Source organism: Etheostoma cragini, chromosome 4 (assembly GCF_013103735.1).
Source record: "Etheostoma cragini isolate CJK2018 chromosome 4, CSU_Ecrag_1.0, whole genome shotgun sequence".
In the NCBI taxonomy this organism is placed as follows: Eukaryota; Metazoa; Chordata; class Actinopteri; order Perciformes; family Percidae; genus Etheostoma; species Etheostoma cragini.
In genome coordinates, this window is record NC_048410.1 from 23890540 (window position 1) to 23907101 (window position 16562).

The window sequence follows — 16562 nt, forward strand, 5'->3', positions numbered from 1 at the left end:
GTCCACTGTTGGAGCAATCATTAGAAAATGGAAGAAGCTAAACATGACTGTCAATCTCCCTCTGACTGGGGCTCCATGCAAGATCTCACTTTGTGGGGTCTCAATGATCCTAAGAATTCAGATTTGGATAATCCAGAGGAGTCATGGGAGAAAGTCATGTGGTCAGATGAGACCAAAATAGAACTTTTTGGTCATAATTCCACTAACCGTGTTTGGAGGAAGAAGAATGATGAGTACTATCCCAAGAACACCATCCCTACTGTGAAGCATGGGGGTGGTAGCATCATGCTTTGGGGGTGTATTTCTGCACATGGGACAGGGCGACTGCACTGTATTAAAGTAGAGGATGACCGGGGCCATGTATTGCGAGATTTTGGGAACAACCTCCTTCCCTCAGTTAGAGCATTGAAGATGGGTCGAGGCTGGGTCTTCCAACGTGACAATGACCCAAAGCACACAGCCAGGATAACCAAGGAGTGGCTCTGTTAGAAGCACATCAAGGTTTTGGCGTGGCCTAGCCAGTCTCCAGACTTAAAACCCAATAGAGAATCTTTGGAGGGAGCTCAAACTCCGTGCTTCTCAGCGACAGCCCAGAAACCTGACTGATCTAGAGAAGATCTGTGTGGAGGAGTGGGCCAAAATCCCTTCTGGAGTGCGTGCAAACCTGGTGAAAAGCTACAGGAAATCCTCTGGAATGGCAAACAAAGGCTACTGTACCAAATATTAACATTGATTTTCTCAGGTGTATATAAATAAACAAATATATGGATTTTTTTTTTTAGATTATGACTCTCACAGTGGACATGCACCTACGATGACAATTTCAGACCCCTCCATGATTTCTAAGTGGGAGAACTTGCAATATAGCAGGGTGTTCAAATACTTATATTCCTCACTGTATATTCTTACTGGCACTAGTGGTGTTTTTCCTTGAAGAAGTCAGATAAAGCCCAGGGGTCTCATTTATAAGCGTGAAGTACGCACAAAATGGGGCTGAAAATGTGCGTATGCCACTTTCCACGCAAAAGTTGTAATTTATTTTAAAAAAAACTTGACGGGAGAATGTGCGGTCCTCCACACAAACTCTGACCCATGCGTACGCACATTTTGGAGACAATGCAAATTGACGACGCAGATTGTGAACTAAAGTCATACTGCAGAAAGTGGGTATAACGATTACTCTTAATATTTTCAAGTAGCAATGTCTCATGACCACTTTGTCACTCCGTATCATCCACATCCTCATAAAAACAAAATCAAACAGTGGATGTACTTGTACTGAGTGATAATTGTTCCATAAACACCTCCAACTCGAAAAATTGTTCTTAATGTTTAATCGGCACTGTTTCAAAGTCACATTGTCTGCTACAGAGCGCAGGAGGAGGAGAAGATGACCCAACTCCATGAAATACAGGATAGCATCAAATTAGCATTAGATAACGTCAGAACACATTAGTATAGAAACTGGCTTTTTCCAGAGGGAAATGACAGACAGCCAAGTGTTTATTTAGTCTTCAACTAAGGCTTGCTTGGCTATAATATATACTTGTGTTAAATCTTCTCATAGAGGTCTAGTATATGGAAGCTGTCCCTGTCAGGTTTCCTTACACAGTGTGAGAAGAGGTCGAAATTATGATTCAGTTTGCAGCAATTCCTGGACATCTGAGAAGTTTTTAGCTTTTTCTCCGCCAGCCGTCATGATTTGGCGTAACAAAAGAACAACTGCCAGGCTATTAACATACTTATCAGCATTCATGAGGTGCTTTGCATCGACTATTTATGGTTAAAAATGGGCGTGTTTACAGGGCGGGATAAAAGGCTGATTCATGTATGCACACTTGTGGGTTATCTGTGACTTATAAAGGGAACATTGCTTACAGGTTTTAAAAATCTGATTTTTTTTTTGGCGTACGCCATCTTTGGCTTTTGGCCGTCCCTACACTTTTATTAAGGATCCTACTCAGTTTTATAAATGAGACACCAGTTGAACAGTTTTTTTATCCACCAGCAGATGTCACTGCACACTAAAGAGATAATGTTAGTTATGTTGGTGTCAGTGGAGGTCTGGAGATTGATTTGGAGTAATGAAGACACTGAATGATTGGTTCAGATTTCAAGTCTGTAGTGTTGAGAAACTGGCTTCCTGGAAGACTGTCCCTCCATTTTGCAGTTAACAGGACAATTTTAACTCAATTTTGCTATATATATTTGCCAAGTCTAACAACTCTACCAGTATTACTAAACTAAGGAACTCTCAAGTACCCAGACCGATTTAAACTCAATATTGTCTTACATTGCATCTGGCTCAAGGCTAGGTTTAAAGCTGGGTGTTATAATTGACAATTATTTAATCATGGAAAACATTTGACCCTACAAGAAACCATGATGTACAGTAGCATGGTATGAAAATGATATCCATTCCTATGGAAGGACACAGTAAAATGTGTTGCCTATCTCAATGATGTGCTTAAAAATGAATTTATCTAAACTGCAGAAAGCACCTGTCACTTGCAGCTTCTCATCTAACCAGCTCAGTTAATCTTTTAAAACTTCCTTTAATTAAAGAGATGAGCACACAGGACTCACCGGGACCTCTTACTGGAGATCGGTTCAGATTCATCAATAAAAAGCAGTTTAACTTCGGTCTTGTTATTTGATGGAGCTGAACATCTTATTTTTTTTAACTTGATGAGTACTTGAAGACTAGTGCAATTTTACTTATTGATTTTAAGGATTATGTGTCAAATTTATTGTTGTGTGGCCATTTGCTGAATTTAGGCATAAGCAGCATATTTACAAATGGCAATTTTGTTTTTATCCATCCATTCATCCATAAGCTATACCCGCTCATCTTAAAAAGGGTCGGGGGAAGGATTGGGCATCCAGAACCGGCTCCAACTTGGGATCGTTACAAACGTTCTGATTCCAATGGAAGTTTTTTTTATTGGTATTGTTTGGAATCACTTCAAATTTAAACATCGGTTTCAAATTTAAAAGGGAAAGTTTTAGGTTCCATGGCAGCAGCCGTACCTCTAGGCGTTTGTTGTGTTGCAGCCATGGAGCAAAGTAAGCAGCGCTCACTTGTGGCTTTATTTTACGTTGAAAAAGCTAGTAAAACTGTAAATCATCATTTGCACTAAAATAATATCTTCCTCTTATCTGTGAAGTAAGCATGTGACTCGTTTCAACTTCACCCCTCAAAGAATCCGAATCGATAAGAACCGAATCAAAAGGAAGAATCGGAACTGGAATCATAATTGTTGAAATCAAAACAATGCCCAGCCGTTGTCATGGGGCAGTAGAAGACGATCTTGGAGGGTAATTTGTTTGGGATGTGACATTTTAGTAATGTACATTAATCCTTTAAACCTGCTTTTTACTTTTTTTGGGCCACCTGGGGGCAGCACAACAAGCCGTCAACCCAACAATGTATTATCATGATTGCACTGAGTGAACCAAAACAATGTTGTTGGTGGTGATACCAAAACAATAAGTGGAGAGATGCTGAAAACACTAACCGGAACAACATAGTTGTTGATAATTTTCTGTGGGTTTATTACGACGGGCTGCATGATGTAGCAGTACTTCTTTAATTAGTGATGGTCCTGTTGACAGTTTGTGTGACATCCCTTGTCAGGAATCCATATTGTATTAAAAAATGGGTTACCAGTTAAGAAAAGAAAGTTTCTCCCAATAATTACAGGTGCCTATTACATTTAGTCTTTTAAAATATAGTATATATTTTGAAAGGTGCTGGTTATTGATGTTAGACAGAAAAACTACTTCATTGTTGCCTCGCTGACAAAAACAATTAATTCAACAGACAGAAACCCACAAAAATTATGTGAAACCACCTATGTGAAAATGTCAAAGTGTGTGCAAGTGTGTTTTCTTTGCCCTCTGTCTCACTAGGAGGCCCCTGTTAACAGCAGCCAGCTCCCAGCTGATTCCCAAAAACCCAACACCTGCCTGCTGCCTTTCTCAAATACATCTTTACCTGATATTACTGATATCTACAGTCAACAGAAAACAAGGCTGAGCTGCGGTGCAACAACGTAGTGCTGCGGATGGTTGGCTTCTCAATTGTTTTGTCTTTTTAAATGAAGAATCTTTGTGCTGTGGGTAGGGTGGAGGGAAGCTGCCTTACTCTCTTTCTCCAGGAAACATATGGAACAGATCTGCCGGTGGGCCAGGTCTCAATCTGCCACGTCTCACAGCCACACACACATACAGTATGTACACACACACACACACACACACACACACACACACACACACACACACACACACACACACACACACATACACACACACACACACACACACACACACATAGAAAATTGTCATAACTTCAGAACTTTTCAACCTCTGTTTTCACTTCTCTTTAGTTTCTAGTTTATTATTGTCATCTCCTCTTCAGTCTTCTACTTTGTCCTCCATCTACAGTGGGGCTCAAAAGTTTGGGCACCCCAGGTAAAAATTTGTATTAATGTGCAAAAAGAATCCAAGAAAAGATGGAAAAATCTCCAAAGGGCCTCACATGACAGTATAGACATTTGTATAATACGTCACAAAAATTTGATTTTATCCGTCATTTACACTTTCAAAATAACAGTAAATAAAAAAATGGTGTCTGCAAAGGTTTGGGCACCCTGCAGAGTTAATACCTTGTACTGCCCCTTTGGCAAGTATCACAGCTTGGAAACGTTTCTTGTAGCCAGCAAAGAGTCTTTCAATTCTTGTTTGAGCTATCTTCGCCCATTCTTCCTTCCAAAAGTCTTCCAGTTCTTTGAGATTTATGGGCTGCCACGCACTGCTCTTTGAGGTCAATCCATAGATTTTCAATTATGTTGAGGTCAGGAGATTGTGAAGGCCATGGCAAAACCTTCAGTTTACGCCTCTTGATGTAATCCACCGTAGATTTTGAGGTGTGATTAGGATCATTATCCATTTATAGAAGCCATCCTCTCTTTAACTTCACTTTTTTAACAGATGGCATCAAGTTAGCGTCCAAAATTTAATTAAATTTGATGGAATCCATTTTTCCTTCTACTCGTGAAATGTTCCCTGTGCCACTGGCTGCAATACAACCCCAAAGCATGATTGATCCCCCCATGCTAAACAGTCGGACAGAGGTTGTTTTCATTAAATTCTATGCCCATTCTTCTCTAAACGTGCCTTTGCTCATTTCAGCCAAAAAGTTCTATTTTAACCTCATCAGTCCACAGAACTTGTTTCCACAATGCATCAGGCTTGTCTATGTTCAAACGCTGATTTTTGTGGTGAGGATGTAGAAGAGGTTTTCTTCTGATGACTCTTCCATGAAGATCAAATTTGTACAAGTATCTCTTCATAGTGGAATGGTGTACCACAACTCCAGTGTCTGCTAGGTCTTTCTGGATGGATCGTGCAGTCAAACGTGGGATTGGACTTGCTTTTCTCACAATCCTGCGAGCTATTCTGTCTGATATTTTTCTTGGTCTTCCAGATCTTGCTTTACCTTCCACTGTCTGACTGCCATTTCTTAATTACATTCCGAACAGAGGATATTGGCATCTGAAAACACTTAGCTATCTTCTGATAGCCTTCTCCTATTTTGTAAGCGTCAACTATTTTCAGTTTCAGTGTTTCTAGACAACTGCTTAGAAGAAGCCATGGTGCTGATTGTTGGGACGAGGTCAAATGAGTCTGGGCATTTAAAACCTTAAGATTGACATGCTATAAACTCTGCAGTGTGCCCAAACTTTTGCAGACGCCATTTTTTTATTTTCTGTTATTTTGAAAATGTAAATGGTGGAAATAAAATCTAACTTTTTGTGACATTATACGAATCTCTAATCTGTCATTTTAAAGATTTTTTTTCATCTTTTCTTGGCTTCTTTATGCACATTAATACAAATCCTTTCCTGGGGTGCCCAAACTTTCGAGCCCCACTGTATGTGTTAGATGGAGTTAATATGTGTTAGTCTAGTTAGTTAAAAAAAATTTGCTGATCAACTATATGAGGTTGCACTACATATTAATTATTGTCCCAGCAGTTATAATTTAACAAGATATGTCCCTTTCTTAAGGCTTAGAGAAAACCAGCAGCCTTTTTTCGGCGGAATTTGTATGATACAGTTTGTGTACCCTAATCGCCACAACCAGTAACCCACCAGTCCAGAGTCACTTTGCGGTCAGTCCTCAATTTATACTCTAACTTTTTCACATGACCAAGTTATACAGGGTTTCCCAAAAACGTGCATGGCTCCTTGCCTCAACCGAATAAAAAGTGCCTTTGCTAATGTCAAACTTTTATTTTTTTTACATTTTTTTCTAAAATATATTAGGGTAATACTAGGGTAATACACTTCGAGGAAAGCAAGCAGTGATGCCAATTACATTGACTGTATATAAAGACGGACAGTGTGATAGCTCCCCAATAGTAAAGCCAAAACATCTGGATCGCCTCCTGGTGGCTGACTGCAGTATAGGTCATAAACCCTGTCCCCCTCATCTTAGCACATGATGGGGTAAACTAAATAACAGAGATGCTTAGCATTTGTTTACCCTTTTTCCTTCACTATGCGGTCCAGATCTCCCCAAACCATCTCGAGTGCGATCAGGTCCGGTGACTGTGGCACTCAGTCACACTACTTCTTGGTCAAATAGCCCTTACACAGCCTGGAGGTGTGTTTGGGGTCATTGTACTGTTGAAAAATAATTGATGGTCCAACTAAATGCAAACCGGAGGGGATGGAATGTCGCTGCAGGATGCTGCGGTAGTCATGCTGGTTCAGTATGCCTTCAATTTTGAATAAATCCCCAACATTAGGCTTGTTCGAGATGAGCCTTGTCTGCGCAGAATCGATCACCGGCGATCGGCGCCCGTTGCATGCCGGTTAGATTTGTGTCCGACTTGATCCCGACTTGCTCTGACATCATGCACACGTGGGCAACGGAAATCTCACGAGAGCAAGGTGGCCGCAGTTCTGAGACGCAGGCGGCGCAGTTGCTTTTCACCGACTGCAAGAGCCAGGCGGACCCACAGCATGCTGGGAAACGCCGGCTTCTCAGCTGATTTAACACCTGATTGGTTAACAACATGATGACGTTTTATATAAACTTTTTATTGTTTTTGAATCGGAAGGATTTTAATTGCTATTTGTCTGATTTAAAGACTTTTCTGTACAGAACACATGTTGTGTGGCTGATAGTTACGTTTAGAAGTCACAGAGACTAAATCCGTTCAGGTCACGGATCATCTCCGGTGTGTTGTTAATTACAATCAGCAACAGATCGCATGTAGAGCACTTTGACAGACTGGGTACCAGAAGATATTTTGGTCAGATTATATTTTATTAAATCAGAATCGCTCCACAGTGTTTTTGTCACTTCCTGTCAAGCCTAAAGGCGGCTGGAATCGGCTGGAAACTGTCCAACTTTAAAGCAGCTTTTTGTCCCCGCCACCGCCGCTGCCACCTACTCTTGTCTACTTTACAGGCGAGGCGCAGTTAATCTTGAACGAGCCTATTGTCACCAGCAAAGCACCCCCACACCATCACACCTCCTCCTCCATGCTTCAAGGTGGGAACCAGGCATGTAGAATCCATCCGGTCACCTTTTCTCAGTGGCGCAAAGACAGTTTTGTTAGCGCTTGATGGTTTTTGCGACTGCACTTGGGGACACATTCAAAGTTTTTGCAACTGACTGACCGTCATTTCTTAAAGTAATGATTGCCGCTCGTTTCTCTTTACTTAGCTGTTTGGTTCTTGCCATAATATGAATTCTGAGAGTTGTCCAATAGGACGTAATATTTCAATCATGACTGTCTCCAGCCGCTGCATTTATCAATGTACGATCATTCTTACGCTCTGATTGTTGTGATATGAACGTTTCCTGAATCACACGTGAAGCCTGTCGTAAGATGTTTTCTGCACTCATATCTGCGCTAGTTTCTATGTTAGGTTGATAAATGATGACCAGTGTACATTATTCTGGTTGTTTGCAGTAATTAATCAGAGCATGACATTGCAATAGCAGGGAAAAGTTTATACAAGTTGGAAAAAGTCAAGACTAATGGCTCAATCAGGTGTAGGTAAGAGACCAGATTGAAGCTAGTTTCATTATCACCATCTATGTTTTAGAAGTTGCATCAAAACATGATCAACTTTTTTTATTAAAAATGTATTAATTTTCTGTGAACTGAATAATAGACTAATCTTTTCAGCACTGAGCATGATATTAATCCTATTTGGATACTTGTCTTATTACTCCAAATATGTCTCATCATTTTACCTCTGTTTCCTCTTTCGTTTGGCTACTCCTCATCAGGCTGGACACTATTTTCTCTTTAGCTTTTTTTTGTAAAACTGTAAATCTGTGATGTGTGCTGGATTTGGAACCTTCTTAGTAGCGTGTCGATAAATCAACCGTTCCTCTCTGCGGTTCAAATATTTTTCATCCAAAAGCAACAAATTCACAACACTTTTCACAGCTTCTATCCTTTCCTACTCTTCAGCCTCCCTTAGCTATCAAACACTTGTCCTTTTTTCTCATCTAAGACCCCTTGATGTAAAAGCCATACAGCAGGGCACACAACAATAAGGCACACAATAATAACTTTATAGCTTGTATAGTTCCATTGCATCACTGATTTTAAGAAAAACAAATTATATTAAAACCTTTTTTGACATAGTTCAGTGCTCTTTAAACCCTGATTAGTGTCATACATACCATTTGTAAGCACACAATCTAATCTGACTTGTCATAATAAATAGACTTTACACTGACAGGTGGGGTTTTCATTTTTAAATTTGGCTGCATTGCTTTAGGTGGTTCGGACAAAAGGGGTACCAATCTGGCTGAACTCGAGTTTTTAATATTAACTCTGACAGGTTTGTCTTTAGAGGATGCAGTGAGTGACCTTGATTATGCTGTGAGCCTGGAAAAAGCTGGTTAGGAGCCAACAAAAGAGGCAGAGGAGGTGTGGACTGAGCTCAGGTTTCCAGAGTATAAACTAAGGGCAAAGTAGACAATGGTAGAGACATTAAGAAGGAAAGGGCCAAAAAACCTAATCAATCACTTCACAACTCACTGATTACTCCAAGGCTACTAAAATTTCAATATATCTTTAATTCTCATTAACTTTCCAGTAAGACGTATGTGAGCATTTTCTATTCAAAGCTGATGTTCCACCTTTTAAAATACTTAACGCCCAAATCCAACAAACTAACCTAACACCTAACTATCTTGGCACTCCCAGCAAACACTGGCCTCATCAAAAAGATACTGATAAGTACCCTGAAGTTCCCGCGAGAGCACAATTTGAATTTGCTCAGCAAGTTACTCTGGCATCAAGTAATGCTTCTCATTAACTATAGCCTGTAACCGAGATGCACCAATCACGTTGGTGTATCTGATATAGGCAGGCCAGAGGCAAGCTGAACAGATGACGACAGTTTAATCTACCAGTTAGCTAAGCTAGTAGCAAAGCGTATGGGGTTCTGGATACATCACCCCGTGTTGTTGCGATTGGTCGTAGTGTTATCCAATTGTGTGCAGTGAGATTTTCAAATGCACGCTTGGTGCCTCCCCTCGAGATGGGCAACTTTCTATACGCGATGCCAGACCCTTAATCTTTCCGATTTGGGTCTGGATTTCCAGGCTAACAGAAGAGCCCTATCTCTGCAAAGCCCATTCAGCAGCATTGTTTCAGTGTGAATAAACTGTAAATAAAATCCTCAATTTTGAATAATAGGCTACATCTGGCTAAAGTTGTAATGATCTAGTAATAATATTTACCTTATCCAACTACACCATAACAGAAATATTTGTCTTGCATACTTTTAGACAAGACGGCTTTGTAGAGACAAGAAATTTATAATTATCAAATTTAGCATTCCATGCAGTTGAATTTGAGCTTCATAAAAAGGTCAGTAACAAAGACAATATGGATTGCAATACATTTGTATCCTTTTTTTTTTAAAGATGTGTCCCATCAATAATCATTGGAGAAAATTGTGATCTCAATTCTAAATAGAAAAACAAATTTTGACAACAATCACAAAGATCTTGACAAATAGATTTAACTGTCCTGGATAGGCGTTTCAATATGAATAGGAAACAGTGTGAAGTGGACGTACATTGTATTCACATAAAAATGGCATTGTCAAATTTATCGAGATTAATATGGACATACAGTAGTCTTGATGTATTTCTGCTTTCGGGATCCAGTTTAGGGTTAAGTTTATTAATGCAGATGAGGACAGAAAAGGGCTTTTGTCAGGATGGTAAATCCCTTATTAGTTTTTAGCCTTACACAATTTCTTCAAAGTTAACAATTACAAGTCCAAGCATCAAAACAGTTTATTATTTATCACAGATTGTCATACGTTCGCTGCAGAAGCTTGTCCAATAAGAGCCCTTCTCAACCAGTACATCATCAAGTTTTTTTAGAGAATGGCAAATCCTACACGGTTACTGCCAACAAACCCAAACAACTATTAAGGTCCAAAGTCTCCCCAGACCGCTAAAGACGCTTTATGAGAGAAATCAAACACTTCAGGAAGCCAAAATCACAGCAAAAAACTCAGAAGTTGGAGAAAATTGGACGTTTAGTTTGTCAGCGCTCACTCAACACACCTTCAACTAAAGTGTACACCACCAACTCATCCAGAGCAGAGCCAAGGCTAAATAAGGCCAAGGAAATTAAAATGTTTAGAGGCATAGACTGAAAGGCCTGTTTGTTCTTGTGAGAGAATCCCAGAAGCAATGCGTTCTGCAGGGAAAAGACTGACATGAAAAATGAGCAAATGAGGATGACGAGCCAACAGTTGTCTGGTTCTGGAGTGGAAAATCCTGGCCTATGGTGGGTGGGTTTGTGTGTGTGTGAGAGTGTAGATCTAACTGGGAGCATCAATATAGTAAAATAAAATTAGACAAGTAAAAGTAGTTAAACCATATCTATAAACTAACGCTTCCCACGCTGATTCAGGAGTTTCTATACTGAAGCAACCTAAATCATTTTTAAACACTTAACTCTTTGGTCTGATACTAAACGCAATACTCAGTTAAATTGCCACATTTGTACTTGCGCTACATAATTGACTGTAATCCATAAAACATTGTCACAGAGAGCGTAATTTTAAGTGGTGCATCCTTTCCTAACTAGCTACTGTGACACAACACCCATTCTTCCTTCTAAAAACACCGGAGCTGGCTGTATCACACATACATATTGTCATACATAACATCCATACAGTGACTGGAAAATGTCCGTTTTGGTGTAAAAGATTCAGCAAAAATAAACACTTGAAAAAGTACAAAAGGCTACAAGCCACTTAGTTACTGATACTTCCAGGACAATTACCATCTTAAGTTAATTAAGCATAAAATCTTACTTGTGCTCTCATCTATTTCAAGTCACAGTAACTACTGCGTAAAATTGAGTTTCCTGGTATTAAATTTAATGACAGAAGTGCATTAAAATCTATGTTAAGTATATGCTGGAACATTAAGAAAAGGCCCAAAAACAGACAGCAGAGAAAAAATGAGAGCGACAGACGGTCATTGCCAGAATCACAGACAGTTATTTTAGCCAGTAGCAATCTTTAAGCATGAGCTTTTGAAGAGCAGTGCAATAAAAAGAGATTTTATCCAGATGGAGTCTACTGCTGAGGAGACAGCCATGTTCTCCTCATCACAATTAGCACAGAGGGAAACATTCAAGACCACAACGTCCTATTAAACAGACATAATTACATTAACATGGGAACTTCCCAGAATTCTCCTGCCTGCCCAAACACATGAAAAATACATTGACTTTAACCACAAACAATAATATAGATGAACTGTAACTGTAGTAAGGAGAAGACAGAATAAGGCTACTGTTCTGAGTATGATTCATTGACTGAAAAAAGACAACACCCTATTTATAGGTCAATACTTTAGTGGACATCAATCTGCCTCAAAACCTGAGAGCTGAGGAAACATTTGAATAGATAAAAAAACACTGGTGTTTCCAACAACTGAAGTATTTAAGCTACTTTATTTTTGTACAGCAGCAATGAAGCAATTAGTTAAAACAGAAAATTACTCAGAAGTTTTTGACAATTGATTAATTCTGTCATTTGTCGAGCAGAAATACCAAGCATTCTGTACTTTTAGCTTCCTGAGCTGTTAGACTAAACAAGAAATTTTAAGCCGTCCCCTCAGGCTTCAGCAATTGGTGATCATTTTTTAACGTTTTATAGACCAAAAGATTAATCCCAATAAGAAATCCCCTGTAAATTGCTCAATTAATTAAAATACTTTATTATAAACAGCTCTAACACAGTGTTCAGATGAACTTGTCGTAACACAGACAGTTCACTAAGCTGGTATCTGAAACCCAGGCCCTGTTCACACCTGGCACTAACAGACGTCTACAGTATTTCTACTTACGTCACGTCAGATTTTTTTTGGCAATAGTAATTGTTTAACAATGACGACAAAAAGTCCTATGCAGGATCCCATGCTACTTGACGTCATCAAAGTCTGTCTTTTGATATTGTTTTGATTGAGATGTAAAAACGGCATATGCGTTTAAGTTTAGATAAAACAAAAATGCTAAAAACATTTCTCTTTTTCAAGATCTTTTTAACATAATCCCTTTGGCTCTAAATAATTCCATTCATGCATTTTATTTATTTTCAGCAGCCTCAGGTCAACAATGAAGTATGGTAACCTGGAAACACATGTCTCTGTGAATGTTGGGACTTGGAGGGAGCTCAAAGTGCCTTCTAGCTGTAAGTAAGCCTGACTGATAAAGATGGTACATGCTTAGCTGGGACAGATGACCTGAAGACTGAAACTTTAAACACCAGGGGGTCCCTCGAATAACCAGGACTACTGACATTTAGTATTTCAACAGATTCAAATTTAGCATGAATCAATTTTGAGCCAACGTTAAACTGTCTGTTTCTGTCTGGGAGAAGGAAAACGCCAGGAATGCAGGGATAACAAATCCAGTAGTCATTGGAGAACAGAAAACAAATATCCAATACCACCCCACACTGGAACCCAGTCAGCGAGTAATACTCTCCATATGTCTTATACTGGTTTAGTCCAAACCGTCATGCCGTAGCTGACAGTCTAATCAGAGCCGGTCTCTTGTCCAGTACCGACAGACAGAGACCATCATCAAGACAACAACGCTGCTGACACACTAAAAGATTAGATCAGAAGAAACCAGAGCAAAAAGTTTAATTTGCCAAACTCTCACTCAGTCTTTTCGGTAAAACAAATCCGTGCCAGTTAGGCCTACACGATTAATCATAAAATCAGGATCTTGATTCACCCTGTTCACAATTTAATTTTTAATTGAAGGCGATGTAAAAATTTTTACCTTTGGTTCTCATTTAACGAGCCAAATGCATCAAACACTACTACTTTCTTCTGTTTCTGTTCTTCTGTTTTAAACAGACTGTATAAAATAGGTTTTAAAGCTCTCTCAAGCGCTTCATACTCTCTTCTCTTTATTGAGGCCTCTATGTTTACAGGTTTGTGGTGATACGCTATGATCACGACTATGGTGATGTTTGGTTAAAATTATCGAGTACATGTCCTTAGTTTTCATCTTTGTCAAAGTCTTTTATAGAGCAAATAACATATCTTTCCGACATGGCTATTTCCCGTAGATGTGTATAGTTTCCGACTGGGAACCCAAAAATTCCAACATTCCATGTAAAATTGAACACAACAAACAGTCCGTGCCCCTCGCCTGGCCTCATGGCGGTACCAAAAGTCCGAAGAAAGCAGCAGAGTTGCAGTGGAAGGTGGTTAAATAGACAACGCTACAGGTGTGCTTTCATCGGCGTCCCGATATCTGCTGGTTAGTAAATACGCCGGAAAACCAAAACCGGGAGGGAACGTGGGTTAATATGTGGGTTAATACTAGGATGTATACACAACTGTGTAAGTCGATTGACTTCAAAAAGTTCACCACTTTACTCAAACCAAAGTTCAAAACACCTGTTCTTGTCTGTCTTCTTTAGTATGTTGGCTGTGTAGTTTTTTTCCTGGACCAGGTCAAACACATTGTGCACTCATTGTGGAGTCTTGTGTCGACTGTTTACACAGTCAACTGTGTCGACTGTGTGCTTATCATCATATACATTGGTTGTACTCGTGTTATTGTTGAAATACATATTTCTAAAATTGTGTGATGTTTTTGTTTTGAGTTATTACACAATACCTTTTCTGACCTTTTCAAATCCCGACAAATAACCCATTTTACAAAAAGATTAAACTAATAAAAACTAAAACTAAGCCTTTTCTAAAAATAAAAACTAAACTGACCTAGAAAGCCCGCTTTCAATTCAATTTTATTTATAGTATCAATTCATAACAAGAGTTATCTTGAGACACTTAACAGAGACTAGAGTTAGACCACACTCTGTAATTTACAAGGACCCAACAGTTCTAGTAGTTCCCCCCAGAGCAAGCAACAGTGCGACAGTGGCGAGGAAAAACTCCCTTTTAGGCAGAAACCTGGGACAGACCCAGGCGGTGTCTGACGGCAGGTTGGAGATGAAATGAATAGTGCCAATAACAAAACTAATTAAAACTAGACTGAATTTGAAAAAAAAAAAAAAAAAAAAAAAAAACACACTATAGCTCCATGGTATAACACTGAAACTTGCAAATTAAAGCAAATATCGCAAAAACTTGAGAGGATCTGGCGCTCCACCAAACTGGAAAATTCTCGTTTAATCTGGCAAGATTAAAGGGCAAGGCCCTCCGTAATGCCAGAGAAGTGTACTACTCGTCATTAATAGAGGAAAATGGGAACAACACCCGGTTTCTTTTCAGCACTGTAGCCAGGCTAACGGAAGGTCACAGCTCTACTGAGCCAAGTATTCCCATAGCTCTTAGTAGTAACGACTTTATGAGGTTCTTCAATGATAAAATTATAACTATTAGAAGCAAAATTCACCAAGACATGCCTTTAACTGGCACTGACTTATCTCTAAACCTTAAAAACAGCTGTAAAACCCCATATATGTTTAGACTGCTTTGCTTCACTTGATCTTTATCAATTTAATTCAATTATTTCTTCATCTAAGCCATCAACCTGCCTCTTGGATCCCATCCCGACTAGGCTACTTAAAGAAGTTTTACCATTAGTCAACACTTCGCTACTGGATATAACCAATTTGTCTTTATTAACAGGCTATGTACCACAGCACTTTAAAGTTGCTGTAATTAAACCTCTTCTGAAAAAGCCAAACCTTTATCCAGATGTTTTAGCCAACTATAGACCTATATCTAACCTTCCATTGCTCTCTAAGATTCTTGAGAAAGCAGTCGCCAAACAGCTGTGCGACTTTCTGCATAGCAACAGCTTATTTGAGGATTTTCAGTCAGGATTTAGAGTTCATCATAGCACAGAGACAGCACTTGTGAAAATTACTAATGACCTCCTAATTGCATCAGACAAAGGACTTATCTCTGTACTTGTGTTATTAGATCTTAGTGCTGCATTTGATACCATTGACCATTATATCTTATTACAGAGATTGGAACATTTAATTGGCATCAAAGGGACTGCTCTAAGCTGGTTTAAGTCTTATTTATCAGATCGATCTCAGTTTGTTCATGTTAACGATGAATCCTCTGTGCATGCCAAGGTTAGTCATGGAGTCCCACAAGGATCTGTGCTTGGTCCAATCCTGTTCACTTTATATATGCTTCCTTTAGGCAGTATTATTAGGAAACCAAGCACCTCCGTGACGCATGATCCAAAGATATAGTTACTCTGGATGGCATCACCCTGGCCTCCAGCACCACTGTGAAGAATCTTGGAGTCATATTTGATCAGGACATATCCTTTAATTCCCACTTAAAGCAAATTTCAAGGATCGCCTTTTTTCACCTACGTAATATGACAAAAATCAGGAATATCTTGTCTAAAAATGATGCAGAAAAACTAGTCCATGCATTTGTTACTTCTAGGTTGGATTACTGCAATTCTTTGTTATCAGGCTGCTCGGAAAAGTCCATAAGGACTCTTCAGCTGATCCATAATGCTGCGGCACGTGTTCTGACGGGAACCAGGAAAAGAGATCACGTTTCTCCTGTTTTAGCTTCTCTGCATTGGCTTCCTGTAAAATTTAGAATAGAATTTAAAATCCTTCTTCTCACCTACAAAGCTCTTCATGGTCAGGCTCCATCTTATCTTAAAGAGCTCGTAGTACCTTACAGCCCTACAAGAGCACTACGCTCCCAGAATGCAGGGTTACTGGTGGTTCCTAGAGTCTCTAAAAGTAGAACGGGAGCTAGAGCGTTCAGCTTTCAGGCCCCTCTCCTGTGGAACCAGGTTCCAGTTTGGGTCCGGGAGGCAGACACCGTCTCCACATTTAAGAGTAGGCTTAAGACTTTACTTTATGATAAAGCCTATAGTTAGGGCATAGAATTGAATATTGTTGGGGAGTAGTAGTTAGTCACATAGTTAAGATAAGATAATAATAAGATAATTTGTTTATTAGTCCCCAATGGGGAAATTACTGCACTACACTCTGTGTACACACTTTTTGTTAGTA

General features: G+C 39.4%; 1 protein-coding gene across 1 annotated transcript in view; it reads right to left on the reverse strand.

Annotated features, from left to right (window-relative positions):
• Window positions 1–16562, reverse strand: part of cenpp (centromere protein P) — a 108350-nt gene that overhangs the window by 46130 nt on the left and 45658 nt on the right. The gene's annotated exons all lie outside the window — the stretch shown is intronic.